At 37.5% G+C, this 16,098-nt stretch overlaps 1 non-coding gene across 1 annotated transcript; it reads right to left on the bottom strand.

The window, feature by feature from the left end:
- Positions 1-12,991: 12,991 nt before the first annotated feature.
- LOC126002855 (U1 spliceosomal RNA) lies at positions 12,992-13,156 on the bottom strand. Its single transcript, XR_007493471.1, has one exon. It is a non-coding gene; the product is annotated as a U1 spliceosomal RNA (small nuclear RNA).
- Between the last annotated feature and the right edge of the window lie 2,942 nt (positions 13,157-16,098).

Raw genomic sequence — 16,098 nt, 5'->3', positions numbered from 1 at the left:
AAATAAACATTTTGTTAGAAAGTTTTTGTTTGTGAGTCCAGAGACTCAAAACTCAGTGAAGAAGAGAAACAAAGACTAACATGTTTACTTTGCCTCAGGGTGTCCCTGGTATCTCATGATCCCTGCAGCACCACTAGGGAGCACAAAGCTGGGAGTAGTCCTCAAGCATTGTCCAGTGTATCTTCTAAATCCAAAGCATAACAATTAAAAATAAACAAGAACGAACCAAGTTGCTGCTAAAAATACCTGCAGGGTGATACCTTCACACACCCCAGTCTATTTCCTGTTCTGCAGTTGTACATGCTTGAAAATCTCTCCAGAAGCCTTCATTAGAGGATAGCCAAGTTTTAGCTTGGCCTTTAGCACCACATGAGGCCTTTGTGGATGGGAACCAGAATTTCTTTCAACCTCATCTCTTGATACTTTCCCTGCTGTTTTTATCTTTGGCCTCCTCTGGGAGAAATACTCTATAGTATTAGAGCTATTTGCTAATTTTCTGTGTTCTAAAAGCCTGGGACCTTTGATATAGCAAATATGCCAGTCACACTCTCTACCAAAAGAATGGCATCCTCTGCATTGGGTTCAGGAAGCATCTGCTCATACCTCAGCAGTGTATTCCAGCTTCTGCTCTCTAAGCCTCTCCCCTTCATGTAGGTGTGCCTGCTCTGGCCACTTCAGCAACTCTGTGTTCCACTACAGCACTTGGCATAACATTGGTTAATATTTCTCAGTATAGCCACTTGCTAATTAACTCTTGAAGGCAGGGTTATTCTTTATATCTCTAGCATCTTTAACAGTATCTGAAATTTGAAGCCTTTGGAGCTAAGGTAGTGGTGAAATGTAAAAAAAATGAATTTATATTTTAGCACATATTAAAATCTTATGACCATGTATGAAAGAGAGAAAGATAGATGCTGAGCCAGAAAAAAATAAGACCGACTCGAGAAAGCTTGTTTAAAATAGTGAATGACCAGAGAATCAACGGATACCTTAAAACTTTTAAATGAATGAGATACAGAATATTTAAGGTCTTTTGGTACCATTTAATAGGTATAATAGTAAAATTACTTTGGTAGTGCTTATTTATGTGGATTAATCACCATAAGTTTTTATCTCATGTCATATATTCCATTCCATATCATTTTATTCCATATCATACTTCTATGAGATAGGTACTAATTTTCCCTACTTTCTAAAGAGGAGAAATCTATATAATAGAAAACCTAAGTAAATCATTTAGATTTCTCCATATAGTACTTATATGTTGGAAAACTCTGTTCTAGAGTTAAAATCTAGATTGACAGCAAACCCAGGTGACAAAGTAGAAGACTGGATATGGGCAAAGAATAAGTATTTCTTCATATTATTCACAGTCTGGGGTCTTCCTAAATATATTTAGCTTGGTTAGATACCTATCCAATTGCTAATGAATTCAGTAAGGATGATACTATTTGACAAATTTCATCTAGAAAAACTAGGGTAGGATGGTTAGTCTCTAATAAGCTTTCCATAGCATAGTTATCAATCTCAGTCATGTTCAGCCATGCAGGAAGATTTTCATTTTGAATTAGGTTAAATAGTTTAAACAGGGATACCAACAATGGCCAAATTTTGGCCTGCATGCCCTGGTTTCAACATCAGGGTCTCTTTTTGTCTAACCATTGCAATGTCATTCAGTGGCTGGTTTCTCACCTCTGCGTTAGGGTCAGGCCCTGAAGGCTTGTCAATGTGTGAACAGTTCCTTCCTGGCTCCAGGAAGTCCTATCTATTTCCTTGTTTGAGCCCTTTTTATACTTTCTCCAGGAGTGAAAGGCTGTAACTCCAACTGATGGCTCTTTCAGTAGTCAGTCCAAACTTATGACACAATTGTTAACCATCCTTATAGCAGGATCAGTATATTTTTTTCTGACTCGACATCTGGCAATGGGGACTGTTTGGGATGGGTTTCTCTCATTGTAATACCAGTTGAGACCATGGACATACATGTAATTAGGTTACTAAGATTGTAGAAAATAAAGATAGAGTTTGAGGAGCCATGCCTTTTTTTTTTTTTTTTTGGTTTTTGGGCCACACCCGTTTGACGCTCAGGGGTTACTCCTGGCTATGTGCTCAGAAATCGCCCCTGGCTTGGGGGGACCATATGGGACACCGGGGGATCGAACCGCGGTCCTTCCTTGGCTAGCGCTTGCAAGGCAGACACCTTACCTCCAGCGCCACCTACCCGGCCCCAGAGGAGCCATGCCTTTTTATTTCAATAATCTACTTACACATATCTTTATTGTCACTTTAGTTCAGTGCTTCTCAAATAGTGGGGCCCGACCTCGTAAAGGGGGGCGCATTTGACTTCGGCAAACACTGTCATAACTAGGTAAGACCCATGTTTATGTCTCTGTATGTCTCTGGAGCCGAGAGTTGCTGTGTCCTGCATCAAATCCAGCTTCAAAAAGCTACATATTGCAAAACGTGCTCATTGTAGCCATTAATCCAGACATCGCCTTTGATTAAGAAATCAGCTCAAATTATTTTATATATTTTTGTTTTGCAGGTTAAAGTTTTTTTTTTAATAAAGATACTATTTACAGTCACGTGCGGGGTGTGAAAAATGTTTTCTTCTTCCTGGGGGGGGGCATCACAGAAAATAATTGAGAAGCACTGCTTTAGTTTGAGGAACATGGTCACTTCCCTGGTTCCAAATATAGAGTAGAGAAGACTCCAGGTTTGTTTGGGGGGATCAATGCCAAGTATGTGTGTATGTTTGAGTGGCAGGGAAGTTTTCTATAATTAATAACTGCTTTAACCTGATCATTGTTTTATGATCACACTTCCTGATTTTATATGAATTCCTTTATGCTTCTTACATGTGGGATCATCTAAAGCATGCTATTTATAAAGTATTAGAGTGATCTTCGGAAATACAATGATATTTTAGTACCTTTATTAAATTACCTATAAAATAAAGAGTTTGAGGCCAATCGTCTATATATGTCTGGCTGTTGGTTGTTGAGCAAACTTTGACAGCAAAGTTTGGTGGTTAAGATACTAAAGTAACTTTTTTTTGTTAAATGAGTTAAATGATTTAAAGGCATGGCACCTACTTTCTTTCATAGTGTATGTTCATAAGATAAAATATCATATGTTCATAAGATAAAATATCTCTTCAAGGCTTCTGATGGAATAGATGGATGAGTGCCCTGCTAACAGTCAAGCTTCTCCTTTTTGCTTTGATATAGATTCAGAGTTGACCCTCAGACCACTGAAAATCTTAATCAAAACCTATATAATTGCTTAAAATATGGTCCATAATATGCAAATCTCTTCCCTGGCCATGATGATATGATTACTTTACCAGGAAAGTATTTCTGATTCACATTGATTACTGAGTCTAATTCCAGAGAGAGAGCCTCGGGCCTTCCTCGAAGCACGAGCCATTGGCTTCATTAGTTTTGCTGTCCTCTTTACTCTGCCCTTGTGCTTTATACACTTCTCAGAGTTCTGACACCTCTGCTTAATATGTCCTGTCATTCTTGGCTAATAGAACTGGTCTTAAGCCAAGTCATCCATTCTCTCATATCCTGGGTGTCCTATCTCATCATGCCTTCCTTTCATCACTGCATAAAGTGTAGCATGATTTAGCCAAATGTATGCCTCTTTGTTCTCATCCTAAAAATACAAAACTCTCCCACCATGACTGAGTTATTTTCTTAACTATGGATTTTGACTTCTTACACTCCTACAGTTAAGAAGGTCTAAAAATTGGTGGTGGTGGATGTGGTGCTGATGGTAGTGGTGGTGGAGGTGATGGTGATGATGGGGTGTGTGTGTGTGTGTGTGTGTGTGTGTGTGTATACATGTTCCTTTTGGATAATTTCCGGCTCTAAGACAATAATTCTTGATCTCGATAAGCCCTTTCATTTGCTTAAAAACCTTTCCATCTGCTTGGACAATCTGCTTTTTCTCAGGAGTATTGCAGTCTGTGTTAGAGACCAGATATCCACCATCTCATTTTACTTCTATAACTCTATGAGCCAAGAAATCTATTTCACTTAGTCCCCTTTTGTCATAACATCACATTAGCTTTAAACATCGAAAATTTTGTAAATACATACATAAATATTTTATATATAGACATACATGTATATATTCAATGATCATGTTAAAAGCTATGCACATTTTTGGGACATGGTTTAACTTGGTACATTTAAAAAATTTTTTTCCTTATTCTCACTTCTTTTTATTTTACTATTGTTCTCACCTCATTATTCCCATCTGTTCAACTTCTCTCATTGCAATAGTATAATTTCTTCTAGATTCCCTGTTTTTATAATAGTACATAAACATATATATTAAAATGGAGACATGAAAATTGTATTAGCCAGGGTTTCAACTTTCAAATAAGATCACTTCAAGGGAATTTAATCATGGAATTATTTATAAAATTGTGAATAAAGTTTTAAAAAAGGACTAAAGCGCTATTGACATCCCTAAGATTAAAGGAAAGAAAAGAGGGAGTAGTTGCCAGAAAATAAAGGACATCCAAAAACAAAGGGAGGAGTAGCCTTAAGAGACTCAGGCAGCCATCATCAACCTCTAATATCGGAACTTCAAATTGGCAGAACCTAAGACTAGTCACAGGTTCATGAAGCCAATCCAGGGGTCTGAACCATACAAAGCAGTTTGCCAGGGTGGATGGGTAAAACATGGATATGCAGAGCAGAAATAAACATATTGTCTTTGTTTCTATTTGTTTTATAAAAATTATTATAGTATTCATATATTGCTACATCTATATATTTTCATGTAATGTGAATCAGATGTCCTTCCAAATTAACTGGCATGGTTTTTATTTATTTCTCTTGATGTCTACATAAGACTGATAGAAAGTGTATGAGAACATTTTTATTCTATCAACAACTCAAGATGTGTTTTTTTTTCTATTTTGCTTGTTTAAAAATAAAAACATATCTTTAGAATTTTATTGGCTATGCAGAGAAACATCAATACTTTCTACCACCTAGATATTTATTGGTAGGACTTTTAAGAATTAGTAGTCTCTGATACTTGAGTTCAGTTGACTATGCCTATATTTTCTCAGAAACAGTGTTCCTTATTTGTATGGGTAGATGCATTTTCTCCCACTTGGGGTTGTCTTCCTCTTTAGATCTTGAAGCAAAACCAAGGAGTTTATTCTATTTGATATGAGAACTTACTCTCTTGTTAGAGTCTTACATGAAATATTTTTCTTCTTTTCAGCATTATTATGGCTGTCCCCAGAAACAATAACTAAAGATGGAACTTAGAAACTCTAATTATATTCCCATAGTATAAGTTGTGCTGTGACTTTACATCACACATTTGAGGTGTATCCTGTAGAAAAACCATGGTATGTAATTTTCTACTGTGCTGATGACAGAATCTCTGCCATTTCACTCACCTACTCCTACACCTTGAAATAAAGCAGAGCACAGCAAAAATCTATTTGTAAAATGACTAGCTGAGGGTCTGCTTAAAGTAAAGATTTTGAGCTAAAGCATTAGTGTATTGGATAGGGCAGTTAGTTGCCTTGCACATAGCCCACCCAGGTTTGATCTCCAATATGGTTCCCCTTGCTTTCCAGGGATGATCTCTGAACATAGAAAGGAAGAAATAAGCATGAGCACCTTAGGGCTAGCTCTTGTCTCAGTAAACTGTGAGTTATGTGTGGCCCCAAAATCCCTCTCAAAAGCACATTTCCAGCAGAATTCAATTCAAATAGAATGGGTAGAGTAGGGTTCCAGAGATTCTGTATTTCTCACAGATTCCCAGATCTCCAGATGTTGCAAATCCAAGAATTTCCCCCACTTCCCTGCTGTAGAGTAGTTGGTAAAGAACTGACGGAAGCATTAGAATGAACCACACACATGGCTGCAAATATAGTATCTAGATAGAAAGCACAAAGCAATAGTTCATCTTTAATCTTCCTGAACTCTGGAATTAAGCTGCCACTATGACCCATTGCTTTCTCCAGAACAGAAAATGTGTGCAAATGATATCAGTTTAGTTGTCTTTCTTCCACAAGAGATCCTAAAATCCTCCAGAGCAAATGTGCTGTGTCCATGGACTTCTTGGTGCCTAGGTCACAATAGCAATAGGCAGAACTGCCTATACAAACAAAAATGGATATAGGACCAGAACAGTGGTGCAAGCAGTAGGGCGTTTGTCTTGCACACCCCAATCTAGGATGGACCTTGGTTCCATCCCCTGGTGTCCCATGTGGTTCTGCAAGCCAGGAGCGATGTCTGAGCGCATAGCCAGGAGTAACCCCTGAGCGTCACTGGGAGTGGCCCAAAAAGTAAAACTAAATAAATAAATAAACAAACAAAAATGAGTGGAACTTGCAATCTTGAAGCAACCACACACTGATAACTGTAGAAAAGAAAATTTGACGTCAGAAGCAGAAAATACCTGAGCTTCAGCTCTCTTTATGCTTGCAACCATTACCTTTGAATTATGTTTACACAAACCAGCTCAATCTATCTCAGAGGAATGTATTCCAGGAAAGAATTTATGCTGATAGACTTGAAACTCAGTCAAAACATATCCCTGAAATTTCTGGTAGCACCTTTATGGGCACTTATGTATCTCTGACACTGTCAGAGTGCAGAGTTGAATGAAGTAGAAAAAGTCTTGGCTTCAGGCACTCAGAAAGAACTCATGAGAAAAGTCAAGGGAGGGATAACAAAGTCCTAACAACTCTTAGCTGAGAGAACAGGTCCCATATCAGGTATTCACTTGCATGTTTCCAGAATCTTTTATCTTCTCTGGGTGCAATGACAGGGAAACATCTTCACTTGGATAGTGAGAACAGAGAAGCTGAGAGAGACTAAATTACTTGGACAAATCTCATAGCAAGCGAAGGTCAGAACTAAAATTTACATGAAGGTCCATCAGATGTGTTTTAATTTGAACAGAATTCATTTAGTGTCAACTCTGGGCTTGATCAGCAAGGTGCCAGAGTGTTCCTAATATACTTGTCACCTCTTCCCTTTGCTCTTTTATTTCTGAATTTGACTTAAATAGCTTTTAACTATTTTAACTTTCAAATGTCTTATTCAAATGAGAGAGAGATCAACTAGATATCTCAGATTCTCAAACACCTCTTTCCTGAGGGTGAAAATAATTATCAGATCAGTTTATACACACTATTTCCTTATTTGAACTTATGTGGATAAAATTGGTATGATCAACTCCTTAATGAAGTATATTGTTTTCGTGTGTGTGTGTGTGTGTGTGTGTGTGTGTGTGTGTGTGTGTGTATTAAGAATTTTTTAAATGCTTTTATTACAGCACTATTTGGTGATGTGTCTTTTACCTAATAAGTGACAGATTTCTTTGATTTTTGACATTAGTGGAAAAAAAATTTTCCAAAGACTGTATTTCTTCAGTGCTGTGTGGGAGTTTTGCTCTTTCTCCCCCAAATCCTGCCATGTTATCAATTAGCTGCCCACTCCCACTCAGCCAGTGTAGTTTGCAAAGAGCATGGAGTGGTAAATGATTAACTTACAATGACAGGAAACTTATATTAGAATGCCAAACCTACTGGATACAACATTTGCAAGTTGAATTCCAGGAAAAAAAAATCCCTTTATCTGGCAATGAGTCCTGCTGGGGATTTGGAGAAATGGGCTGGAGGCTCTCTCTCTACCCACTGGATCTTTTGCAATTTGCTCTCTGTATTGCAGGTCAAGGAGCAGACTCCACAGCATATCCACTCGACCCCATCCCAATGTTCTTTTCTTACCTTTCTTCAGTCTGGCTGAGCAAGCACTTGCTGGGGAAACTTGTGGGAAGCACAATAGCAGCTGGATGCTTTGTTGTGTTTTTGTGTTCCACTCATGACTTTAGAGCCAAAAATATAGTGGTAGACATCAAGTCAATGCAAGCTAATGATGGTGCAGAGTAGGAAAACATCAGGTTGAATGCTCATGAAAAGGCTGGAAATCTATTCAGCTGAAAAAATGATCTGATTTAAAGGCACTGATAAATTCTTTGCACTTTATCTTTAGTTAAGGAACAATGTTAATTAGCTGTGACTATCTCCCATAGTTATCTTTTTACAAAGGATGGATTGTAAGCGCTGAGAATGGTAATCTCCAAAGGAAATAGTGGGGTTTTGTTAGCTTTAGTTATGTTATTTAAACAGTGGCGAATGTGGTAAAAAAAATAGGATTTGTAAGTCACTGACACAGCCTTTCATGCTTCAGATGGAAACTGGGAGTAAAAGTGCTGTTATCTACAAATTTCTAGGTGCCCCAGGATCTTGCCTGGCAGTGGATCCTGCATTCCCACAGCATTTGTTTTAAAGTGGGATGTTTTTTATACTTTTATTACAAATTTATCATTTTCATGTTGGGTTCAAATTCAAATACAAATACAAAAATACAGAATCTCGTTCTGGTTCTGCTGAAAGAGATTTTCATCTCTTGGAGGTATTTGGAAACACAAATTTTAATCAGAAATACTTTGTAAACTGTGGAATTGATTCTAGCCTGAGCTTGATCTGGGCAGCAAGTTTGACCCTCAACTCTCAAACTTGAGAGCATGCGCATCAATGATAGAGACAATTTTCTCATAACTTTAGGAACAGCTTGTCTTAAAATATGATGAGGTGGGGAGGAAGTGATAATATAGCTAGTAAGAGACTTGTCCTACATGCAGTCAACTATGTCAATCCTCAGTATCCCATATTCCCTTCTGAGCCCACCAGGAGTGATTCCTGAGAGCAGAGCCAGGAGTAACCCCTGAGTATCACCAGGTGTGGTACAAAAATAAAGTAAATAAATGCAATATGACTTGGCATTTGGAAGTCATGGCAGAATTAAGTAGCTAAAAGATCACAACGAGAACAAAAAACCCAACTGTTTGCATGAATGAGCTAAATAAACCTAACAAGGTTAATTGTAATGGGATTAAGCAGGATGAGGTGTGTGTGTGTGTGTGTGTGTGTGTGTGTGTGTGTGTGTGTGTGTGTGTAAGAGAGAGAGAGAGAGAGAGAGAGAGAGATGGGGGATTGGTATGCATGCAAAGACTGGGATCCAGATCTTGGGAAACTAGAAAAGATTGTGTTTACTATATCTGATGAGGTCAGTAACTTCAGTGGCTAACATTGGATTTCTGATCAGGTTTATAGTAGTAGATATTGGTTATTGGACAAAAGCATGTTCAAGTTACAGAACTAATGGATGAGAAATGCTCACATTGATTACTTTTACAGTGGTTAAATCTAAGGAGTAATAAAAGAGCATTTAACATGAAGGGGAGGTTATACCCACAAAAGAGACAAAGGAGGGAGTGGTAGTTAAAGAAGGATGCTTCAGATTTACTCCTCAGTACCTTCCCTTTGATATGTTTAACAATCTGAGATTGCACCACTTGACTATTGTTACACTAGAATGGAATAAGAACGCTCTTAGTCCTTTAGTCAGGAACACTGAATCTAGATATTGAGAGTACAGTGAAATGGCTGTTGCCTGGTGATCCTTGTGAATGGGGATAAACAGAACACACACACAGAAAAAGAAGTCATGTCACAGCTTTTATTTAACAGCTCTGTTGTAGTCCCAGTATTACGAGAAACCCCTTTTCTTTCTGCCCCTTCACCAGGGCAACACACAGAAGATGCCAGAAAAAAAAAAAAAAGAATTTAGCAATAGCTGCTTGGGGAAAACTTAAGTGGTAAAGAGCCAAATAAAAAAACAGCTCCAAGTGGAGGTTGCAGCAGTAGTGGTAGCAGCAGCATCATTAAGTACGAGGGCTCCTCAGTAGAAGGAACAGTGGTCTGGACCATAGCAATGAGCTATTTTTCTCTTTGCAGAGATAAAGCCCTCAAAGTAAAAAGGCTGAAACAGAGCTCCTGAATAAAAATTCAAAGTTTAAAAGACTACTGCTGATAAATGTTGTCTACACTCTGAAAGGTGGCAAAACAAGAGGAAAATGCAGAGACAGATTTAACCAACTGGGTCAAATTAGTGACCCTAGGCCACACCTAGGTGCTTTCTGACAGTCTCCTACAGTAGAATTATATAGTTTACATTCTTTGAGGGGTGAGGTGAGCAGATTAGTCTGTTTAAAAGTTCTCTTCTTTCCTACAGGCAGGTCGGATGGCTTTTCCTGGCAGTCATTTATGGTAGGAACCAACATCCTGTTATTCCTCTGCAGTCAGTCCTATCTTCAGCATTCTCCTGGTCAGGATAGGGACTGTCTGTTTTTTTCCCAGCAAGCCTAACACTCCTTTTACATTACTTGCACCTCAACCTATACAATAACATAAAGATTGAAGAGGAGATTTTTATTATCCGGCCCTTCTCTCTTTATTGCTATTATAACACTGGGTAGTAAAGTCTGTTTACATTCTTATGCTAGTTTAGATCTGGCAATTTCTAAAATAAAAGGAAGAGAAGATAATGAGAATATATAAGAGATATCTAGAAAAAGGAAGACTTTATTTCCTTTAGATTTTTAGTGTTGGGGGTTGGAAAGCTAGTATAATGGGAAAGATGCTTTCTTGCTTACAGCCCACTCTGATTAAATACCTGATACCACATATAGGTTTTCAAACTCTCCAGGAGTAATTTTTGAATTCAGAGTCAGAAGTAAAGGCCAGAATATAGTCAAGGATTCCTCATAAACCAAATAAATAATAAAGAAAAGAAAAACATATCTGTTCTTTGTATATATTCATCATGCATATATGTGCTTGTATAAATAAGTATGATATACATATTTTGTCATACATTTAATGATAACTAAAAACTAATTTTTAATGGATTGAAATGTTAGATTGCAAATTCTTTAAAACCAACATGTATCAATACTACATTAAGTTCAGATAACCAAAGATTTTGAAAATATTTTCTCTAGAAAGCAACTAAGAAATAGTTTAGAGAGAGGAATGGCTCCAAAACATGAATTAGAAATAATTTGGCTTGTTGACAGAATGAAGTCAGCAAGAATGTGGTAGCAGCTTAGATTAATTCAGAAGATCAAACTGGAGTCAGATATAGGGGACATATGCTACCCAGTTAAAAAAATGTATGATTTTTTTTGTTTTTATTTCTTTCGTTTGGGGGCCACACTGAGAGATACTCAGTAGTTCTGGCTCTGCACTTGGAATTAACCCTGAAGAGTATTGGGAGAGGAACCATATGGGATGCTGGGATGCAACATACAGGGCAAGAACCCAGCTCACTGTACTGTCACTCTTGAGTTTAGCATCTAGAAATGAAAACAACCTTATTGCAAAAAACAATAGAAAAAAGTAAGATGTTATCTTAAAATATTTGCCCTGCTACATAGAGCAATATCTAGAAGGTTTTAAATATAATCTTGCCATGTGACTATTCAAAAAAAAGGATGTAATTGTCTTTGCAAAATTCTTAATTAGGGAGGTAAGTAATCATTTTTAAATGTAGTTCTTATTTTAAACATGTCAACCCTGGAGGTAGAAAACATGCATATTCATCACAAATTTATATTAATTGTGTTCTGATTTTTATCTTCAGTGAGACAACTTGGGTGTTTTCTCTGAACTCAATTACTTTTCAGGACAGGAAAAGCACTAATAGTCCTTTTAGGAATGTGGGTTTTGTTTTGTATTTTTATTATCTGAAATAAAGTATTCTATACACTGGGCTTTTTTTCTTTCCTTTCCAATTTCCACAATTCAAGAATGCTTTGTGATTGCGTTTTTATTTGGGGAGGAAGGTTTAAACCACACCCTGTAGTACTCAGGAGTTATTCCATTACGCCTAGCTCTGCACTCAGAAATCAGCCGAGCAGACTCAGGGTACCATATGTGATGCTAGGGATTTCAGGAATCGAGCTTGGGTCATCTCAGGTCGGGCATGTGCAAGGCAAATGCCCTACCACTATGCTATCATTCCTGTACCCAGTGATTGTGTTATTTTTATTCTTTTACAGAGCAGTTATTTCATGAAGCAATTTAGCAACCATTATGAATGAACAGATTTCATGACCCATTCCTATTAATGGTCTAGCAGTTTGAGTTGGAGACTGAGGAAGTCTTGAACTTATATACATAAGCATATGAGTGTCATTGCCTTAGTTTTGCCAAATTAAACCTGTGTCATGATTATATAAATCAGAGGCACTTATAGAAAACATGATTATCCATGTGTCCAGGGGTATCTGAAATTTGTGACATATTCTTCATTTTCTTGTAGTTACAATGTGATCAGACGCACTAGTTTTTAAATTTTTGGTCATTACTTTGGTCTTAATTTATTGACTCTCCACCAGAATCTTCACATAAACAGGATACAAACAATAAGAAAAATGACAACGTATTGCCTAATGATACTAATAAAGATTATTTCATAAAAATGTTTAATTGACTTATATACATGCATGCTAGTTTGCCAAGTGAGCTATTTTTATTATTGTCCCATCATGGTAGCTCTATTTCTTTTTTTTTTTTTTTGGTTTTTGGGCCACACCCGGTGACGCTCAGGGGTTACTCCTGGCTATGAGCTCAGAAGTCGCTCCTGGCTTGGGGGACCATATGGGAAACTGGGGGATCGAACCGCTGTCCATCCAAGGCTAGCGCAGGCAAGGCAGGCACCTTACCTCTAGCACCACCACCCGGCCCCCGTAGCTCTATTTCTTAAAAACAACAAGAAGAAGAACTACACCAACAAAGAACAAATATCTCTGATCTCTTCTGGGGTTAGAGGTGGAGAGCTTAGGTTGCACTAGCAGTGTACAGCACTATACTCGGTGGTGCTCTGGACCCATGTAGAACAAGATACTGAAAACTGAGCTTCTTGAAAAAAGCATATACTCAGTATCACTGAGCTCTATTCATCTAGCCTAGATTGTTTATTTCTTAATTTTCAGCTGTGAACATGTTTATTTTCATTGTTTATTTTTTGTGGCTATGAAGGCAATTGATATTAGTCACCACGTTCTAAACTTATTTTTTTTCCTTTTTTTTTTAAAGGGGAGAGAGTGAATGCAGTCCCCCACTACCACAAATTATGCGGTTGAGTTTCCCACATTTGGAGAAATCCCAGGGATCAGCACATCCAGAGTGCAATGGATAAGGCTCGCCTTGGGGAAATCACCTTCGTGATCATGGTATCTCCCCTAACAAGTTAACTTTTCATTCACACTTATGTAGGGTTAACAGGTTTTCACCCTAAATAAAAATGGCTCCCTCTCTTCCACAGTCTCCTCCTCTCATTCCACAAGGTGGACGGGTCCCTGGACATGTGTTCTTCTCTCACCTGTCTGATTTGGATTCATTCCTGCAATGGTCCCTGCTCCAGACCCACTTACCAGTGGGATTAGGGTGTGAAGCCATTTATACCTAGTACCTGAACAGATGGCATGTGGGCTTTTATCTTAAAGAGATTTCATATTCATTTGATTTAAGCTTCAGTTGCTCCAAGATTACCCATACACCTCCAAACTTTGGGTTCCATCATCAAAACCAGGAACATGTTTTGAGCCACTCTGGCAATGAAGGATCCAAGGACAAGCTTCAAGCTACCCTGACAACAACTTGCAAACCAGGGCATGCCAATTGATGCCCTGGCAATGACTGGCAAACCAGGGCATGGATCATAAAATTGAAAACAACAGTTTGATGCCTGTAAGAAACACATTTGAGTAATATGAGTAAATATAGACTCAAAGTCAAAGGTTTGGTGACAATCCTTCAAGCAAACAACTCCTTTAAAAAGGCTTGGGTTGCCATCCCAATATCAGATGATATAGACATCAGGCTTAAAAAGATGAGATATAGCATAGACATCAGACTTAAAAAGATGAAATACAGGTGACCAAAAGACACATAAAAATGACTCCTGTTATTAATCACCAGGGAAATGCAAATAAAAACAATAATGGTATGGAATCTTACACTACAGAGTCTGGCGTACATTAAATAGAGCAAATACAACAAGTGCTGGCGTAATTCAGGAGAGAGGGACTACCATTTACTGTTGGTTGGAATGTCAACTGGTACAGCATTTTTGAAAAAACTATGGATATTCCTAAAAAAAAAAGAAATTGAGCTTCCATAAGATCCAGCAATACCACTTCCAAAAATGTACACTAGGATCACCAAAATGTAATGTAGCAAAGTCCTCTGCATTTCTATGTTCTTCACAGCACTATTCACAATAGCCAGAATCTGGAAACAATCCAAATGCATAAGAATAGATGAGTGGCTAAAGAAACTTTGGTAAATTTATGCAATGTAATACTAACATTTGTTATAAAAATGAAGTCATGAAATTCAATTATTTATGAATGGCTAGGGAACATTATGCTGAGCAAAATGAGTCAGAGGGAGATGCATAGACATAAAATGATTGCACTAATTTGTGGGATGTTAAAATTATAATACGGTAATAATATCCAGAGATAATAGAGACAAGGAACAGAATTGACAGTACATGGTAGAAAGCATGTCATAGACAATTAGTGGGGGAATGTAGTTATGGTATGAAGGGAGAGAGCACTATCACAATAATAATTAGAAATTATCACTTTGGACAAGAATTGGGTGCTTAAATGAAATAAAGTGATAGGTATAATATCCCACAGTTAGGGCCCAGAGCGATAGCACAGCGGCATTTGCCTTGCAAGTAGCTGATCCAGGACCAAAGGTGGTTGGTTCGAATCCCGATGTCCCATATGGTGCCCCGTGCCTGCCAGGAGCTATTTCTGAGCAGACAGCCAGGAGTAACCCCTGAGCACTGCCGGGTGTGACCCGAAAACCAATATATATATATATCCCACAGAGTATTGCAAAGTGCAATGTCTAAAATAGATAAAAAGAGAAGAATATGGTTTTCCCCAAAGACAGCAAATGGGAGGGTAGGAAGTAAACTGGACACATTGGTGGCAGAAATATGCATGGGTGAAGGGTATGATAGTGTGATTAGAAATTAATCATAAAGAACTTAATACTATGGGAATAAAATTCAGTATTATAGGCAAACTTGTGTTTAAATAATCATGGTGTTTAAATAAAGTTAAAATAAAAATGCACCATCTTAAATAAAATGTCTGTGACTGCAATATGAAATAGTATTTCCTAATATGTATTATTATTAATAGCAAATATTGTTGTGATACATATCTTGCTCTTATGTTTTGCTCTGTGTTGATTTTAGATTGGATAGAAAAACTCCTATACATACATTGTTTTCACCAAACTGTGAAAATACTAGGATACTCAGTACTCACAGATTCAAAATTTTGTCCACAAAAATATGTCTATTCTGTAACTAAATTTGGGATATTTTAATTGCTTGTATAACTTTGCACAAAAAATATTTCCTTCTATGAGTTTCAGATCTTTTAGATGACAGAACAATTGTAAGAACTATTGGATCTAATGATCTTAAAGTTCCTTTCTACATTGAACATTCTCTGAATCTTTCTTCATGGTCACCGGATCTTTCAAGATGGCAGTCAAAATACCCCTTAGCAAATTAATATGAATGGACATATTTTTTGTGACTAGAGTTAAAGGAAATTCTTTGGGTAGCAAGGATCACTGGATTATAATATCTTAGCCTATGCTACCTAAGCAGATTTACTTGAAGTGTGAAGATATAAGGCCACAGTTAAGTTGCTATGCTTTTGGTTTAGGAAAGAACATTTTAATAATGGTTGGTTTAATCCTCTTATTTATTTTTACAATATTGAGTTTTGTACCATTTACAGATGGCAGACATGCTTCCTGGCACAGGATAAAGTCAGTTAAGATGACAGAATATAGGGCCAGAAAGATAGTACAGTGAGTAGGGCACTTGCACATGGAAAATCCAGATTTTTATTCCCAGTACTTCAAGTGTTTCCCTAAACCTATCAGGAGTGACCCCAGAGAGCAGAGTTAGGGGTAAGACCTGAGAATCACCATGTGTCCTCAAACAAACATAGAATTATTTCCCAGGAGGAACTTACATTCTAAAAAGATTGAAATTAAATTCTAAATAGTAGAAAAAATTGAAAAGTGGTTTAGAAACAAAAGGAGTGTTGGCTAAGTAGAGCTTATGAATAATTTTAGATGTTAATCTGACTGGGTCC

The sequence above is a fragment of the Suncus etruscus genome, chromosome 2 (assembly GCF_024139225.1).
Source record: "Suncus etruscus isolate mSunEtr1 chromosome 2, mSunEtr1.pri.cur, whole genome shotgun sequence".
Classification (NCBI taxonomy): domain Eukaryota; kingdom Metazoa; phylum Chordata; class Mammalia; order Eulipotyphla; family Soricidae; genus Suncus; species Suncus etruscus.
This window is presented reverse-complemented; position numbering and strand designations above follow the sequence as displayed.